Genomic DNA, 15,581 nt, shown 5'->3' with positions numbered 1-15,581 from the left:
TACAAGTGACTGACGGAACCCTGACTCGTATGAAAATAAGTAAAGGTCGGCCAAGAGGGATGCACATTTGTTTCCCCTAATAATGTTGACAACCTGATGAAAAAGTCTACCTCCAACTTCAACAAATATGTTCTCACTTAGAAACTCCAGCATACTGATCATTTGTTCTTTGGTGTAGCATGAGTCATATCCCAAAACAATAAATTTGTAGTTTATGGTACCATTTTTATGGAGGAAAGCATTGTGAATTTATTGTTTTCACGTGGTATGGTGATGTAAAGGGTGGAAAAATCGTAGGTGATGATGGAATTTATTTCAGAAAATGACCGAGATTTCAAATTTTCTGGAAGTTCTTTTGATTTATGATTAATGCCACGCGAATTAATAGGTTCATAGTATTTCTGCAATCTATTTTTTACTGGTAAATCTAATGAACAATTTCTTTGTGGAACATGCAGATGAGTTGGCAATGTACCGTTGTTTGTTCAGAGTCTTGTAAAGTTAATGTTGCTACTTAGACGTGTCTTGAACGCATGGTCAGTGAATTTAAAATGCTTAATTTACCAATGAATTGCAATATTGTGAGAACATAATTCCGCCGATTCCCTATCAAATGTATTTTTTTCAATTGAAAACGTTAAATCAAGTCTTTCAGCTTAGATACATCTTAACGTTAATGTAAATGACTCGATTCTTCGTTTAGGTCATGGTTCGAAATATGTGTTTCCTTTATTGCATTTTATTCCAGTCATAAGTTGACATAATAGTATCTCTAATAGTCGTCAATGTGAGTTTTTTCACAACAATTTGAGTTAAAGATAACCAATTGGTATTTGATATTTCAGTAGGCTATATGTTTTGCGAATAATTAATATTTTAGCTTATAATTGGATTGTGAAACCTTGACTGTTCTTGGTATTTTGAATATTTTGTAGCAATCTTATGTTGTGTTGTTCTTTATTTAATCTGATTAAATTGCGAAACATTTTTTCTAGGTGTTTCGAGACATGGTTTTTTTCAAGTAATATGCATTTAATGGCATGTCTTTGCAAAAGTTCCTATATTATTTACATGCACTTTTTAATCGTGCGAAATCTATAATACCGCTGAACATGGTTTTATTTTAGCATATTTTTCCTTTTCTTATTAAGAATGTCAGAAAGTGAATTTGATACAATCATAATATCACAACAGAAGTTGTTTAAAATTACGAAACTATAATGAAATTGTTTTTCATTCCGAGAAGAGAGAATGTCTTTGGATTACTTACATTACCTGTGCCAATTTAAAACCCGGCACGTTTCTTAACCTTTAAGGTCTTGAAAGATGAACGTTTACACCTTCTCACAGTTTTATTTAAAAGTATATCACTTTTCATTTTCTGATTTATCATTTTAGCGATAGCTTCAAGCGAAGTCCATTTAAATGATAACATAACAGCAGAAGCATACAGTAATGCCATCAACTTGAAATGTGCATTTACACTAGGAGAGGGGGATGCTTTTTTTGCGATAGCATTATCAGCACAGAATGTAACAACAAATGACTTTAGAGAAATAGCAGGATGTCTTAAAAATAGTAAACCACTATTTACTTCGTTCGGAATGGATTTATTTGGAAATACAACAACCTTTATACATTTTGAGGAGACCCAAAAATTGTTTATGTTTGAGTTCAATAATGTAACGTGCAGACACGAACGCCAATATAAATGTTTACTATATGTTACATCAAGTATAAGTGTCTTACCACGATTGTTCGAGTCAGATATCATGTGGATTTCTGTGACAGGTAATTGTAGCAAAATAGATTGTTGTGCTTCACTTACGAAACAACATATTTATATTCCTTTATATATCCATTTCTGTGTAGCAACATTCCAGCATCGTCTGCATACGGAGTATATATCTCCCAGTTGATACAATATTCCAGGTCTCATGATTTCCTTAGTAGAAGGTTATTGCTCACAAAGAAGCTATTAAACTAAGAGTTCCAAGTGGTGAAGTTCAAATCATCCCTTCGTAAGTTTTACAGAACAAATCACGCGTTGGTTGACCGTTATGGAATATCCGTTTCACAGATGATAACGGATATATTCCTATTGTCGTAACTACAATCCCGTCCCCTTTTCCCTAATGTGACCTACCGAATAAGACTTACTACCGGTTGTGTACTAACATGAGCAACATGACGAATGCCACATGTGGAGAAGGATCTGCTTACCCTTTCGGAGCACCTGAGATCACCCCCGAATTTTGGTGGGGTTTGTGTTGCTCAGTCTTTAGTTTTCTATGTTGTGTTTTGTGAACTATTGTTTGTCTGTTGATCTATTTCTTTTTTACCCATGGCGTTGTCAGTTTGTTTTTGACTTATGATATAAACAAGAAGATGTTGTATGATTGCCAATGAAACAAATCTTCACAACAGACCAAATGACACAGAAATTAACAACTATAGGTCACCGTACGCCCTTCAACAATGAGCAAAGCCAGTACCTCATAGTCTGTTCTAAAAAGCCCATAAATGACAAATATAAAACTATTCAAACGAGATAACTTATAGCCTAATTTATGTACAAAATAATGAACGAAAAACAAAAATGTAACACAGCAACAAACGAAAACCACTGAATTACAAGCCCCTGACTTAAAACAGGCACATACAGAATTTGACGGGGTTAAACATGTTAACGGGCGCCCAACCCTCCCCTAACCTGGGACAGTGGTGTACCAGTACAAAAAAAGAACAAACTATAAAAATTAGTTGAAAAAAGTTTAACTCGTCAGATTGATACAAATTGAAATACATCTAACAAAAACACAGAATGGACGTGGCTGGGTACTAGTAAATTCCAACAACAAAAAAAGACACTAAGTACAGATCTGAGAGTACTCGCAGTTACTGACAGCTAGTTCAAAGCCAATAACAACTAGTAAAAAATAATCATGTATCTAAGACTAATTTATGAGTTTTAATGTCTCTCTAGATCTGATATCTTTCGCCTCTCTTTAATAAATTTCAAGGGAACAAACAATTTTTGATTAGCGTTCGACAATATAACGTACAGACATGAACGCCGATAAAAATGTAACTATATCTTATTTCAAGCATCTAACAAAGGTTAAATTAAGTCAGACATCATGATGATTTCTGTAGAAGAAGCCACGTGCACATGGGTTGTTGTGATCTACACGAAAACACGACATTGCACAATGTCCTAATGTTCTAGACATCAAATGTACACCAAAGGTATACAAATTTGGACGACCAAAGTTTAAATTTTGATTATACTTATCCGAAGGAACAAATTCGTTTTTAAATCCGGACACACTTTTCAAATCCAGAACAGTTTTACATATGCATCAAAAAGCATGTTATGCATCATAACTTAAGAAAATTATATTTGACAAACCGGCAACACAATTAGAAAAAGAATAACAGTACATCATGTACATAGACAGCAAATTCGAGTCCCAAGTACATGAACAATCCCTCTTGAAATCATATTGGTGTATGCGCCTGATCATCCAAATTTCTTTATTTTTCCATTTTATCAGTGTTCTGATAAAGCAACGGAACCAAAGAGAATTAATAAAGAAAATCATTTCATTCAGAAGTACCGTCCAAAATTAAATCGGTAGAATGAGAATCCGGAAGACGTTTCTATATGTTACTTTCACTTTAAGTACCTACGTTGTACTTTGTAATGACGTCCAGGATTCAATGATGATGTCGCTAATAGACGTTACCCCTGACGACGTCGAAAGTAACCGAATCCATGAATATCTGTGAAACAGTGAAACCGGTAGGAAATTATTAAGAACATTTTACAACAATTTGATGTCTTAATAGACAAATGTGATTATTCATATTGAATATAAATATCTAGTGCATTTTCAGCCTAATTTTTTTTCCTATATATATATATTATTGCAGTGCATCCTTCCATACCTGAAATAGTTTTCCCAAAGACAGAAATGCAGAACAAAAGCGATACTGACTCATCTACACATGACAAAGAAAATAAAACATCATCACTTATTTCGCTTCAAAACGACACTCGTAATGTTGCTTTTTCTGAAGGAGACACTATATCAATAATATGCCATGGAAACGTCGGGAGGCCAAAAGGAAGACTTCTTTGGCAGAAAATCTACCCAAGTGAAACTATATTGAATTATTCAAACATATCAACTGAAACGACACAAGAGCCTTGTTCCTATTATGGTACCAGTAATTTTACTATGCAAATGACGCCTGCTGACAACCTGGCAATAATACGATGTATTGTTATATCCAAGGTTTCAAAAGTGAATATGTATGCAGATTCCAAAACGCTAATGATTTACTGTAAGTACCATTCACGATAACGATAAGAACAACTTTTCTATTAATATCAGAGGGAGTTACATGTGAGAGTGGATAATGTTCGTATAACGTATAAGTATCTATCTTTTAGAACGATATTGATGTAAATATTGATAAATAAAGTACCCTTTAAACTTTGTCTATAATGAAACTTATCAATTTTACATGTGGGTATTTTTTTAAGTTTTAACCTAACGACTAAATTTAATTCATATCCTATATGATAAATCGTAAAGACATATTTACGTTTCAAATAATCATTTCAAAATGTAATCAATGAGGTTACATGGATACATGGATACATATACTGAAAGTACTGAAAGAACAAAATATGATGAGCGATTTGATTACAAAACGAGTTTTAGTTTATCAAATTCCAAAAATGAAATTAGAACAGAAATCAACTTAAAAAGAAATTGCAATAATTTGTTTTTTTCCACAAATTATTGCCACATAACTTACATGGTAAACTTCGCACAATAACAAGAAAAAAACTTGAGTCAGATGTTGAACTGCAGATCAAGGCAACTTTATAAAGATGTGTCTACTGTATAATGAAAATAACCTCTCTTTATTATATATATCGAATTGAAATATAGTACCTTGATGTATGAACAAAGCAACATAAATTATAATATTGAAAGCATCAAACACACTAATGACTTGTTTTGAATATTGCTGTAATTGTAGTTAAAGTAAGGAAACCGTTAATATCAGTGCAACCAAACAAATCGAAATACCAGGACGGGCAATCAATTCGACTAAGCTGCAAAACCTATGGAAACCCATATCCTTCCTATTCGTGGACTAAGGGCAATAGGAGCAAAGAAATAATCGTTGACAAAGACACCCTGGTCATTGAAAAGGCAAACATCTCCGACAGCGGTTTATATACATGTAATACCAATAATTCTATACGTGACAAAATTTATTCAGAGTCTGTATCAATATACATAAATATAGGTAAGAACATAATAAGATACATGCAAATATTTATACGAACGTGTGTTTGAATCTTTTAGTCAGTTGTGTTGTATGTCTGTGATGTTTGTGTACATATCATTGTCACATTAACGTTTTATATCTGTTATGGTTGCTCATCCAATGTGATCAATGTAACAGAACTAATAACAACTGTCATACAAGTGGGTGGTTTAGGTAGCTATAAAACCAGGTTCAACCCACCATGTTCTCCGGAAAACCCATGTACCAAGACAGTAAGTTGACAGTTGTTTTCCATTCGTTCCGTTGCTGATCAAGTCTTACGTTCGATTTTATCGGTTTTTATGGACTTTCCCTTTTTAGATATACCGTGGAGATCAGTTTGTTTTTTTAATATTTGTTTTCATTTACTCAATTTTCATCAGATACCATCGAGATTTTAACAGAATCATGGAAAGATTCACAGTCAGTTAAACATTAATAACGATCATCAAGGATCTGTTTATTGCTCTTGTCATGTAATATATCTAATTTCTTACCATTTCCATTATGCATATTTTTATGTTTACTGTCACTCTTTTTTCGAATTATTGTTTTCTGTTTCTTTTAACGGGCTGTTCTTAAACTTCAACAATTAGCCAGTTTTTACTAAATGCAATCTTAATATAGACAACAGTAATTTAAGGTACTGATGTAAAGAAGACACATCAACGTTTCAAACACAACTTAGGGGATCCCATGAACTCAACCAATTCTTGTTTGTGACTTATGTAGTTACATGTTCAGTCGTTTTTCTTCGGCAATTTTGCATAATCAAGTGTTACTCTTTTTGCATTTTGCTTTTATGAATTTATAATCCAGTTTGTTAGATGTCGCCATAACAAATGTTGTATATTGATTTGTTTGTTGTCTCAATCGTCATTAATTGTTGGTTATTGTTTTTTTTTACATAATTCGTATATCACAAAAATGTCCTCACTACAAGTACATATCAAAACAAACTTTATACGTTATATACCCTTTGATTTGTATTTTCTTGAGTGCGATTAATCAACCTATGCTTCCTAAATTGTATGTTTTTTTAAGCGTTTTTGGAAGTAATAATGCTTACAATCAAAAACGTTTTTTTTTTGTAAAGTGTAGAACAACTTTGTTTGTTTTTTGTAGAACAAATTACGCATATCCCTTCTGGAAAAACTAAAGACGTAACGACAAGTCAAGCAGGTAGCATTTAATTGTCCTAATGCTTCACTGTACACGCTGTTATATAATTGAGCAAATTATGCTAAAACTTATGAAGTACATATTTATAGTGTTATATTTGATGGATTTTCTCTCAATGACACGTACTTTAAGCCTTCTTATATTTTGTTTTACGTGGTAGTAACAAGAAATATATTCGAGATGTGGTGTCAATTACCCGGTCATCAGAATATTCAGTTTCCGTCATCAATTAAGTTATAGATAATGCTGATGTATTATTATTCGTCGGATACCCATTGTTGTGGATTTCGTGGTTACCCGGGAACCAGGAATTCCAATGTCCAACGAATTTCAAATTTTCGTCAGGAATTTATGCAGACTTTGGTCAAATGACAAAATCAAATATCCACGAAAATTGGTACCAACAAAAATGAATGAATCCACAGTAATTCATTTTGTTAAGGGTATTCTTGTTGCATAACACACCGAGAGTTGTCAAGATTGATCAAATGATCTGTGGGCTATGCCGACACCTCAAGGCGTGTTATACTCCAAAAAAACCTTTTGCATTATCTATGCACATGTAATATACCATAAAAAAATTCTGCAATAATTTGCATAAAATTGTATCCCATTTTACCGATTACATTAAAGTGATACAATCTTTTTTTATGCGGTTTGGTATAACTGCAGAATCAATAAAATGTGAAATAAAGCTGACTTATCTAGGAATAATGGTCAACAATCACTGCACAGTTACATTTGAATGTTAGTGTATTAGCATAAAATGCATCAATTTTTAATATGTTTGAAAAACAAAAGTCGCTTTGGTAAGGAAAATATCATCGATTAGTTTTATAAAAGGGGTGCTTTGTTTTTTCTTTGATTTTATGACAAATTACCTCGGAAACGCAGATTATGTTTCAAGCATGAATTAAATGAAAGAATTCAAAAACACTGTTTCTTCTCTCTTCTGTCTGGCAATACAAGTGTTTCTTCAATAATTGAGAATCAAGATGGAAATGTTAGTACCCCTCCTCATTAAATTACATTTCTGTTTCCCTACAGGTAAAAACATTGGTTATTTGATGGTGTTAAAGCTATATGAATGGGGGGGGGGGGGGGGTGTTTAAATCCCAGCTGCACAACTGTACCCCAAATCCCATGTTGAGACCATCCCCCCCCCCCCCCCCCCCCCCCCCCTCCCCCGTGGTGAACAAGAAGATTTTATAAACTCATTCTTTATTAACTTAAGACGTGAATATGATTAGATTTTGCCATTTCAAAAGTGTCACGAAACATGTGAAAATTTCTGCATTATTAATGTTATCTCTCCATTTATCGTAGCGATAACAAACTTTTTTTTTTTTTCGAAATTCAAATTTGATGTATCAGTCAAATAAATGGAGGAAATGATTGTTTCTGTCTTAAACCTTTTTTTTAAAGTCAAGACTATGTAAGATTGTTCCCACTTTGACAACACCACATTATAACTATCAAATGAATATGTTCACAAACTGTTGTTTGCATTTTCAAAAAATTACCTTACACAGATAATTTTGAAATTTTTTATCGCCTGAGCTGTTTTTTTTTTTTTTTTTTTTTAAAGATCCATTGTTCTGAAATAAAAAGGTAACTCCATTTTGGCATATATTAGTGATGCAAGCATTTTAATTGAAATTAGAAACAACTTGTCTTTGAAAAGAAGTGTTTTGACTGTAGTATTAAAAAAAACAAAAAAAACCAGAGTCGTACGAAACAAAAAAGTCAACGAGTTTGAAAAAGCCAAACAGAAAACCCTAGATTGAACTTCAAAAAACCAAGTAAATAATGGAGTTTAAGAAAGGAAGCAGTTTTCACTCCCTTACGTCTAGTAATATATTATCATGACTCAATTATTTAAGAGTATCTCTAGTTTTGCCTTAAAAATGAAAAGTTAAGTAAATGCTCTTTTTACATTTCAGTTGTAATAGTCGTTTGTGTTAGTCTTATAGTTATAGTATCTGCAACTATTTTTATAACGTGGTACAGAAAACAGATAAAGTATGAATATTTATTAATATGTTTTCTTTTTCCAACTCAATGCAAATGTTTTTTCCGCTTTTTTTTTTATCTTATTTTATAATGATAACTCTAAGTTTGATCACAATGATATTTAATCTCGGTATTAATATGTTTGTAAGATGTTATAAACAAGTTGATATCAGCATTTTTGAAATAGTTTTGATTGTATGGGTATACACTTACTAGGTTATCTTGAAAAAACTACGTATTGCTTTAACAACTAAAAGAAAAGATATTATAAAGTACTTATTACTTACAAGCAAAAGTCTGAAATGGCCTATATCTGCACTTGACTGTACTGATTTTTACTGAACCAGTCTGAATTAGTCTGAATTTTACTCGATATATCTCGACCGTAATCTTAACCATACTTGACTGTATTGATTTGTACTTGATCCTTATCTTTGCATTAGATAAAAATCTGAACTACTACTCGACCAGTCTGAAGCAGTCTTAACCCATTTTCGACCTGTACTCGATCAGTTCTTGACTCATTTTGCAGTCTGAGCCATACTCGACCAAAGGTCTGAACCAAACTTGGCAACAATATGAACAATACTCGACTAGTCTGAACCATACTTAACCAAATAACCTTTACTTTTCTTAATTTCAACTGTTCACTAATAGAAACTAAAAAAAAACGGAATTACTATTAAATTGAGTTACTTCCCTTATTTCATATCTTCAATTGAGATAATGATTATATACACAACATTTTCAGGTAAATAGTTATTACATTTTATAAGATGGTGTAACAGAAATACATGCACGTTATACGACTATAAAATGTCATTTATATTTAAAACTTGATAAAATGCCAATATATTCATACATACCAGAACACACCCGCGATATTGCCGATACGTGACTGAATTGAAGTACCTTTGCCTTATTTTTAGCCTGGATTTTTAGTATTCGTAATTTCATCTGATAACGTCGTGCTAATTACCAGGTGCACAGTTTACTCTGCTTTCAAATTCTTTCTGTTTGAACCCGTCCTGGTTTTCTTACTGCAGTGTAACTTTACCGGTTTACCGTTCGTTGACATGACATTAATGCGGCATCCGGGGTGACTGTAGCATTATTTTGTATTTAAATGTTTTCATAGTTTGCATTTTTTATATTTTGAGGATGTGCGAATATGGCAAGTGTGTGTTCGTATGTTTTATTGCATAGTACTTCTTGTTTTGGGGAAGGTTAACTTTCTGGTAGTAAGACCCCTTACGGCCTGGCTAGGAAACTGTATAGGCAAATGCTCACATTAAATCTGCACCAATGCAGTGTACTAAATATCCTCCTTAACACCATAACCCATGGTGGTGCTCCTTCTAAAGGAGGCAGACACAGAACATACACTAATACATACAACCGGAAACCACATGTGACACATACTATTTATATCGGTATCGGATTTGACACGGAACTTGTTGATAATTGGTAATATCAATTATATGGGGGAAAAAAAGGACCTGAAATGATATAATTGTTAATCAACACCTTTGTCTAGTATTAATTATATATAACGTTTAATTCTTTGATTCGTCGTTTTTACGTCATGCCGGATAACAAATTTGACATCGATATTTTAGTAGTATAGATGTACGAAGGTCTTTACTGAACTTCAATACAAAAACGAAAAATTCTAGCAGTTACATATTTTTTATGTACATTTACACATGCAAGTAAACATCTTTTAAAGATGGAAATTTTAAATTTTCCACCTAAGGGAAATATCTGTTGTTAAAAATAGTTCCAAAAATTGTTGAAATACAAAAGATAGATACAGAAATACGTCTGGGTTGGTTAAGACTTGGTCGAGTATAGTTCAGACTAAGTTGCAAATAGTTGATAATAGTTCGAGTATGGTTCTGACTTGGTTGTGAATGGTTAAGACTTCGTCGAGTGTGGTTTACGGTATTTTTACGGAAAAAGTTTTTCAAATTATCTTTTTACATTAATCCTACTGTTAAAAGTTTGATAATAATTTTGAAACGTCAGTCGGTTTGCTTTGTTGATTGGATAAAAATACTTGTGTTGAAGTTGTTTAAAATATAATGCATAGTGTTATGTTTGATAAAAGTGTATATAAAAGAATAAAATGTTAAATTGAAAAAAAAAATCATACATCAATGGAAAAAAAAGACAAACAAAAATCAACTTAAAACATTTAGAGAATAAAACAAAACCACTCACTCTATTTCTGTTTGTTTTGTACCGATAATATTATTGTTTTTATTAAACAGTATAGAAAATACAACAACTGCTAGTAGGACATACGAATCGCTTCAAATGAATAGTTTCAATTCCGGAGTCAGCTATTCCGATATCCAGCCAACAGAGATAGGATGCAATCAAGAAAAAGAATGTAACATGTACGTAACATTTTTAAGTTGCACTAGGAATGACTAGGGAGGGCAATATATAAATAACAGATAACAAGACTCATTAGATTAGTATACAAACAGATATCAAAGTTTAACAAAAGGTAATAGGTAGGCAACCATTTATCAAGGAAACTATAAAAGATGGTTTTAAAAATACACATCAAACATTTGATTTACTTCCAGTGGTCTGGTTTACTTTTTCAATAATCTGTTTCTGGTGTTCCGTTGTTTTCCTCTTATGGTTGATGTGTTTCCCTCGGTTTTAGTTTGTAACCCGGATTTGTTTTCTCTCTATCGATTTGTGACTTTTGAACAGCGATATACTACTGTTGCCTTTATTTACTGTTTATTTATGTGTGTTCAGGTTGATATAATTAGAAAGCTACACTTTCAGATTGCACCAATGAAACTACCATGTTCCATAATTAAATTTAAAAACAAATCTAATTCGATAATGCATTAAAATCCTGTATTTCACCAAAAAAAACCCAAACTATTATTTCAACTAAGATATAAAGCTATACAATCTTGGGAAAAGGGGGTGTTTTGGGGGTTGATGAAGTATAGGAAAACAAAGAATTTTGTGCAATACCATTGAATACGCATTCTTTTAAATTCAATGTTAGTCACCGTTATTTTGTAACTTAACTTAGTCAACAGAAATAAATACTAACGATGAAAAAGATGGTCTGCTCAATATTTGTTAACTTTTGACCTGGACTGCTTTACATCGATTTATAAAATATTTTAAAAGGTTTCTGTTTCTTGATATAAACAATACAGTTTAGATAAATACAGTACGCATAAAACTTTCTTTGGAATACACATATCACCGTATTCTGCTCTTTCACAGACCAAAACTCAGTTAAAACAAACAGCTAAGTTAACGTACATTGTATACTTCAATAAATATCAAATTATTATAGTAATCTATATTCTATATAAAATATTTATATTCAGTTCCGTTTTAAAATTTTGCAATTCGTGTAACTGTCACAAATAAATCTTTAGTTTCAATATCACAGGAAGGTTTGTTCAAAAAATACATTCGACCACAACATCCACAACTGATTATGAAAATTATGGTGCGGTATAAATTAAAGTACTAGATTTGTAACTCAGGATGAATTCTTTATTTCAAATGACATCGGTATTGGATTCACAATGACTACAACATTTTGTTCGCATCAATTTAGAGTCTAGCAGCATTTCCTCTTTTATTCAACATACTTATAATAAGCCGTCACTAAAAATCTGATTAGTGCATATCTCATGATGGTTTGTATAAAAAGAATATTTAACTGCATCATCCAAAACTGACCATATGTATGAAAGTTACATAGCGGTGTAAATTAAATCAGTAAATATGTAACTCATGATGGATTGTTTAATACAAATGACAGCAATATAAGTACATTGTGGCTACTAAATTTTGTTGGCATCAATTAAGAGTTCCAGCATTTCCTCTTTTTATTCAAAATACTTAGCCATCACTAAAAATCAAGATGGTTCGTATGAAGATCGAATCATCCAAAACTGACCATATGTAATGAAATTTATATGGAGGTATAAATGAAATATTAAGTAAATTTGTTGCTCAGGATCGATTGTATTATACAAATGACAACAATATTGGAACGCAATCACTACAAGCTTTAGTCTGCATCAATTTAGAATGCCACCATTTCCTCTTTTTATTCAAATGCTTTGAAATTATTTGACCATAATTGTACTTTTATGAAAAAAAATAATCATAAATCGGTAGAAATGGCTAGACAAAAACTGACGAGAAGGTTTAAAGGTTCTTTGGAGAATTATACAACACCTTATATATCCGGGCACTATAAAACTTTCGTTTGTACATTCTCTCGAAAATCTATTCGTAAATCCAAAGCAAAGAAAGTGATTTACGAAAATGTAAAACAAAAATGGGGAACGAAGCATGATAGACAATGTTTTAACTATTCCATCATATAAACATATTTTGCCAATGCGTTGAAAAACATTTGTATCCGCCTTCAAATAAAAAAAAATAAAACAATTTTCCTCTTTTAGGATACCTGCATGTTTATATATTTCGATCAAAAGCTGCAACATTGTATAACCATTATTCTATTTATTCAAGAATGAATGAGAAAAAAAAATATGTTTGAACGTGTATGCGTATAGAGTATAGAGCATAGTGTAAATAGTGTAATATTTTGCTGTACTGGAAGAAGAATAATACGATTATCGTTTATATAATCAGAAATCAGATCTGATATGAAGACTATTAAACAACGCCAATCTGTCAAAAGCAGACCTGTTCTTAATTAGTTTTGGTCAGGAGCTGACCCATTCTCAGGACCTGTCTAAAGCAGGTCTGGTCTGGAGCAGACCTGTCCTCAGTACTGGTCAAACTGAGCAAACAAGTCAACAGGTGTGGGTTGAAGCAGACTTAGGAATAAGTTTGCAGCTGTCCGAAAAAAGCAGATCTAGGTCAGTTTTACCGCCGATGAAGTTAATTTGCTTTTCTGTTTAAAATTTCTTGTGTACATTTGGAAAGCGGTCAACAAATCTGCCCCATTTAGGTGATAAAAAGTAAGGAGCTGAATGAACAAAAGTGACATGAAAATAACAGCCAAAATGAATGTACGATGCATTACTTTGGACAGAAATGTGACGTATTTCATAGCATTAAGAAATCAATTATATTCTATGATTTTTCATTTCATTTATATTCTATGATTTTTCATTTCATTCATATGAATCACTTATCAATTTCTTACTTATGTGTAACATACAGTTACCTTGTGACTTTGCGAAAGTCTAAATAAACATACCATTCACTTCACTTCCAACACATTGTTTTTTTTACGACATAATTTCGTTAAAATATAGTTTTGTTATATAGTATAAGCTATATTTATCAGATAACAAGCATACTCTGTACCAAACGTATACAGGAGTACGATTACTCTTTGTGGTATTAGTTTACTATACGGCTTTGGACTTCTGCACTTGTTGTACTTCTACTATTTTGAGCGAACACAAATATTCAAGGAGTGTTTACGTTACAGAACACATTTTGTCTTCTTTTAATATTAAACGCTACATCATTCTTACATTGTAGCTTTTAACGAAATTCGCAACTGTTATCTTCTTCGTACATTTCTTTTTCCATTTTTTTTATATAGAAAAGACACTAGCGATACTTCATCTTCTATACAACAAAGCCATTCTGATAATAGAACCTACATTAACATGTCATTTGACAATGATAGTTCATTGATTAAAGAAGAAAATCGACAAGTAGTATTGGCAACGCTCACAGTATGGCCATGTGCTCAAGATAGTGAACACATAAAGAAAGGAAGTAATAGACACTCTAAAATAGTGTACGAAAATGTGAAAGATACAGATCGAATCACTCCAAGGCAAGGGAGCACTGATCATCGAACATCTTTATAAAGATAAAAAACACGAATCCGGTAAAGTCAGTAACATGGTAATTGAACAGGAGCATTTTAGGTGTTACCCAATAAGGTCACAAGTTGTTCATAGATGGACTAAGACAAATGACAGATGATTCACAATTAGTTTTAATAATTAGGGAGTGTATTCAAAAGATTTACAATTTACATTCAATTTGTTTGTTTTTTGTATTTATTGCTCATAGACTCAATGCCGGACATGTATCTTTTACAAAGATTCTGATAATGCAATTTTCGTTTATTATTCTTGCAAACACGAACCGATTTCAATTATGAATTCACATTTCTTTATATTTTGTGATGAACTTTTAATAAGCTGCATGTAACCATATCATATGATATTGAAAACTAACTGCTCTCAGTCCTGTTTTCTTTTACATTGCAAATGTTAAGATTTGAAGTATAGTATGGGTTTCTTTGAATTTTACCCAAATTTCATGACTTATTCTACTGCAATTCCTCAGTTGTAAATTCCAAAGACAACTAAATAAATGTATCACGTTCTAACCGAGATGGGTCCGAAAGAATACCAAAAGATGTCCTGATCAATTTGATTTTTCTTTACAACAACAAAGACTATCAAGCGCAATGTGTAAACAAAGTAATTTGTGAATTCTGACAACAATCAAGGGTCACATGAATACATTTAAATTATTTGTACAAAACGTTTGATTCTTAGTTATCAGTGTAATCACTTGTCAATTCCCCACTTCAGAGATCAGGCAAAAACATATGTCAAGGGGACTGGAATTAAGCTCTAACGCATAAAATAAATTAAAGGAAAGGTGCTTTTAATGCAGAATAGATACGACGACGATAACCCCAAAAACAGCTGTTTTTCCTTAGAATTAATTAAAAGTGTCTCAATGTTTATATTGTATATAGATATAAGAAGATGTGGTATGAGTGCCAATGAGACAACTCTCCATCCAAGTCAAAAATTAAAAAAAGTAAACTATTATAGTGTCAAAGTCTTCAACACGGAGCCTTGGCTCACACCGAACAGTAAGCTATAAAGGGCCCCAAAAATTACTAGTGTAAAACCATTCAAACGGGAAAACCAACGGTCTAATCTATATAAAAAACGAGAAACGAGAAACACTTATGAACCACATCAACAAACGACAACTACTGAACATCAGATTCC

At 32.2% G+C, this 15,581-nt stretch overlaps 1 long non-coding RNA gene across 1 annotated transcript; it reads left to right on the top strand.

Annotated features, from left to right (window-relative positions):
- The first annotated feature begins 6,474 nt into the window (after positions 1 to 6,474).
- Positions 6,475 to 14,694, top strand: LOC127709862 (uncharacterized). Its single transcript, XR_007985840.1, has 4 exons — positions 6,475 to 6,534; positions 8,478 to 8,556; positions 10,821 to 10,949; positions 14,138 to 14,694. It is a non-coding gene; the product is annotated as an uncharacterized LOC127709862 (long non-coding RNA).
- The last annotated feature ends 887 nt before the right edge of the window (positions 14,695 to 15,581 follow it).

This window comes from Mytilus californianus, unplaced genomic scaffold (genome assembly GCF_021869535.1).
Source record: "Mytilus californianus isolate M0D057914Y unplaced genomic scaffold, xbMytCali1.0.p SCAF_7, whole genome shotgun sequence".
In the NCBI taxonomy this organism is placed as follows: domain Eukaryota; kingdom Metazoa; phylum Mollusca; class Bivalvia; order Mytilida; family Mytilidae; genus Mytilus; species Mytilus californianus.
This window is presented reverse-complemented; position numbering and strand designations above follow the sequence as displayed.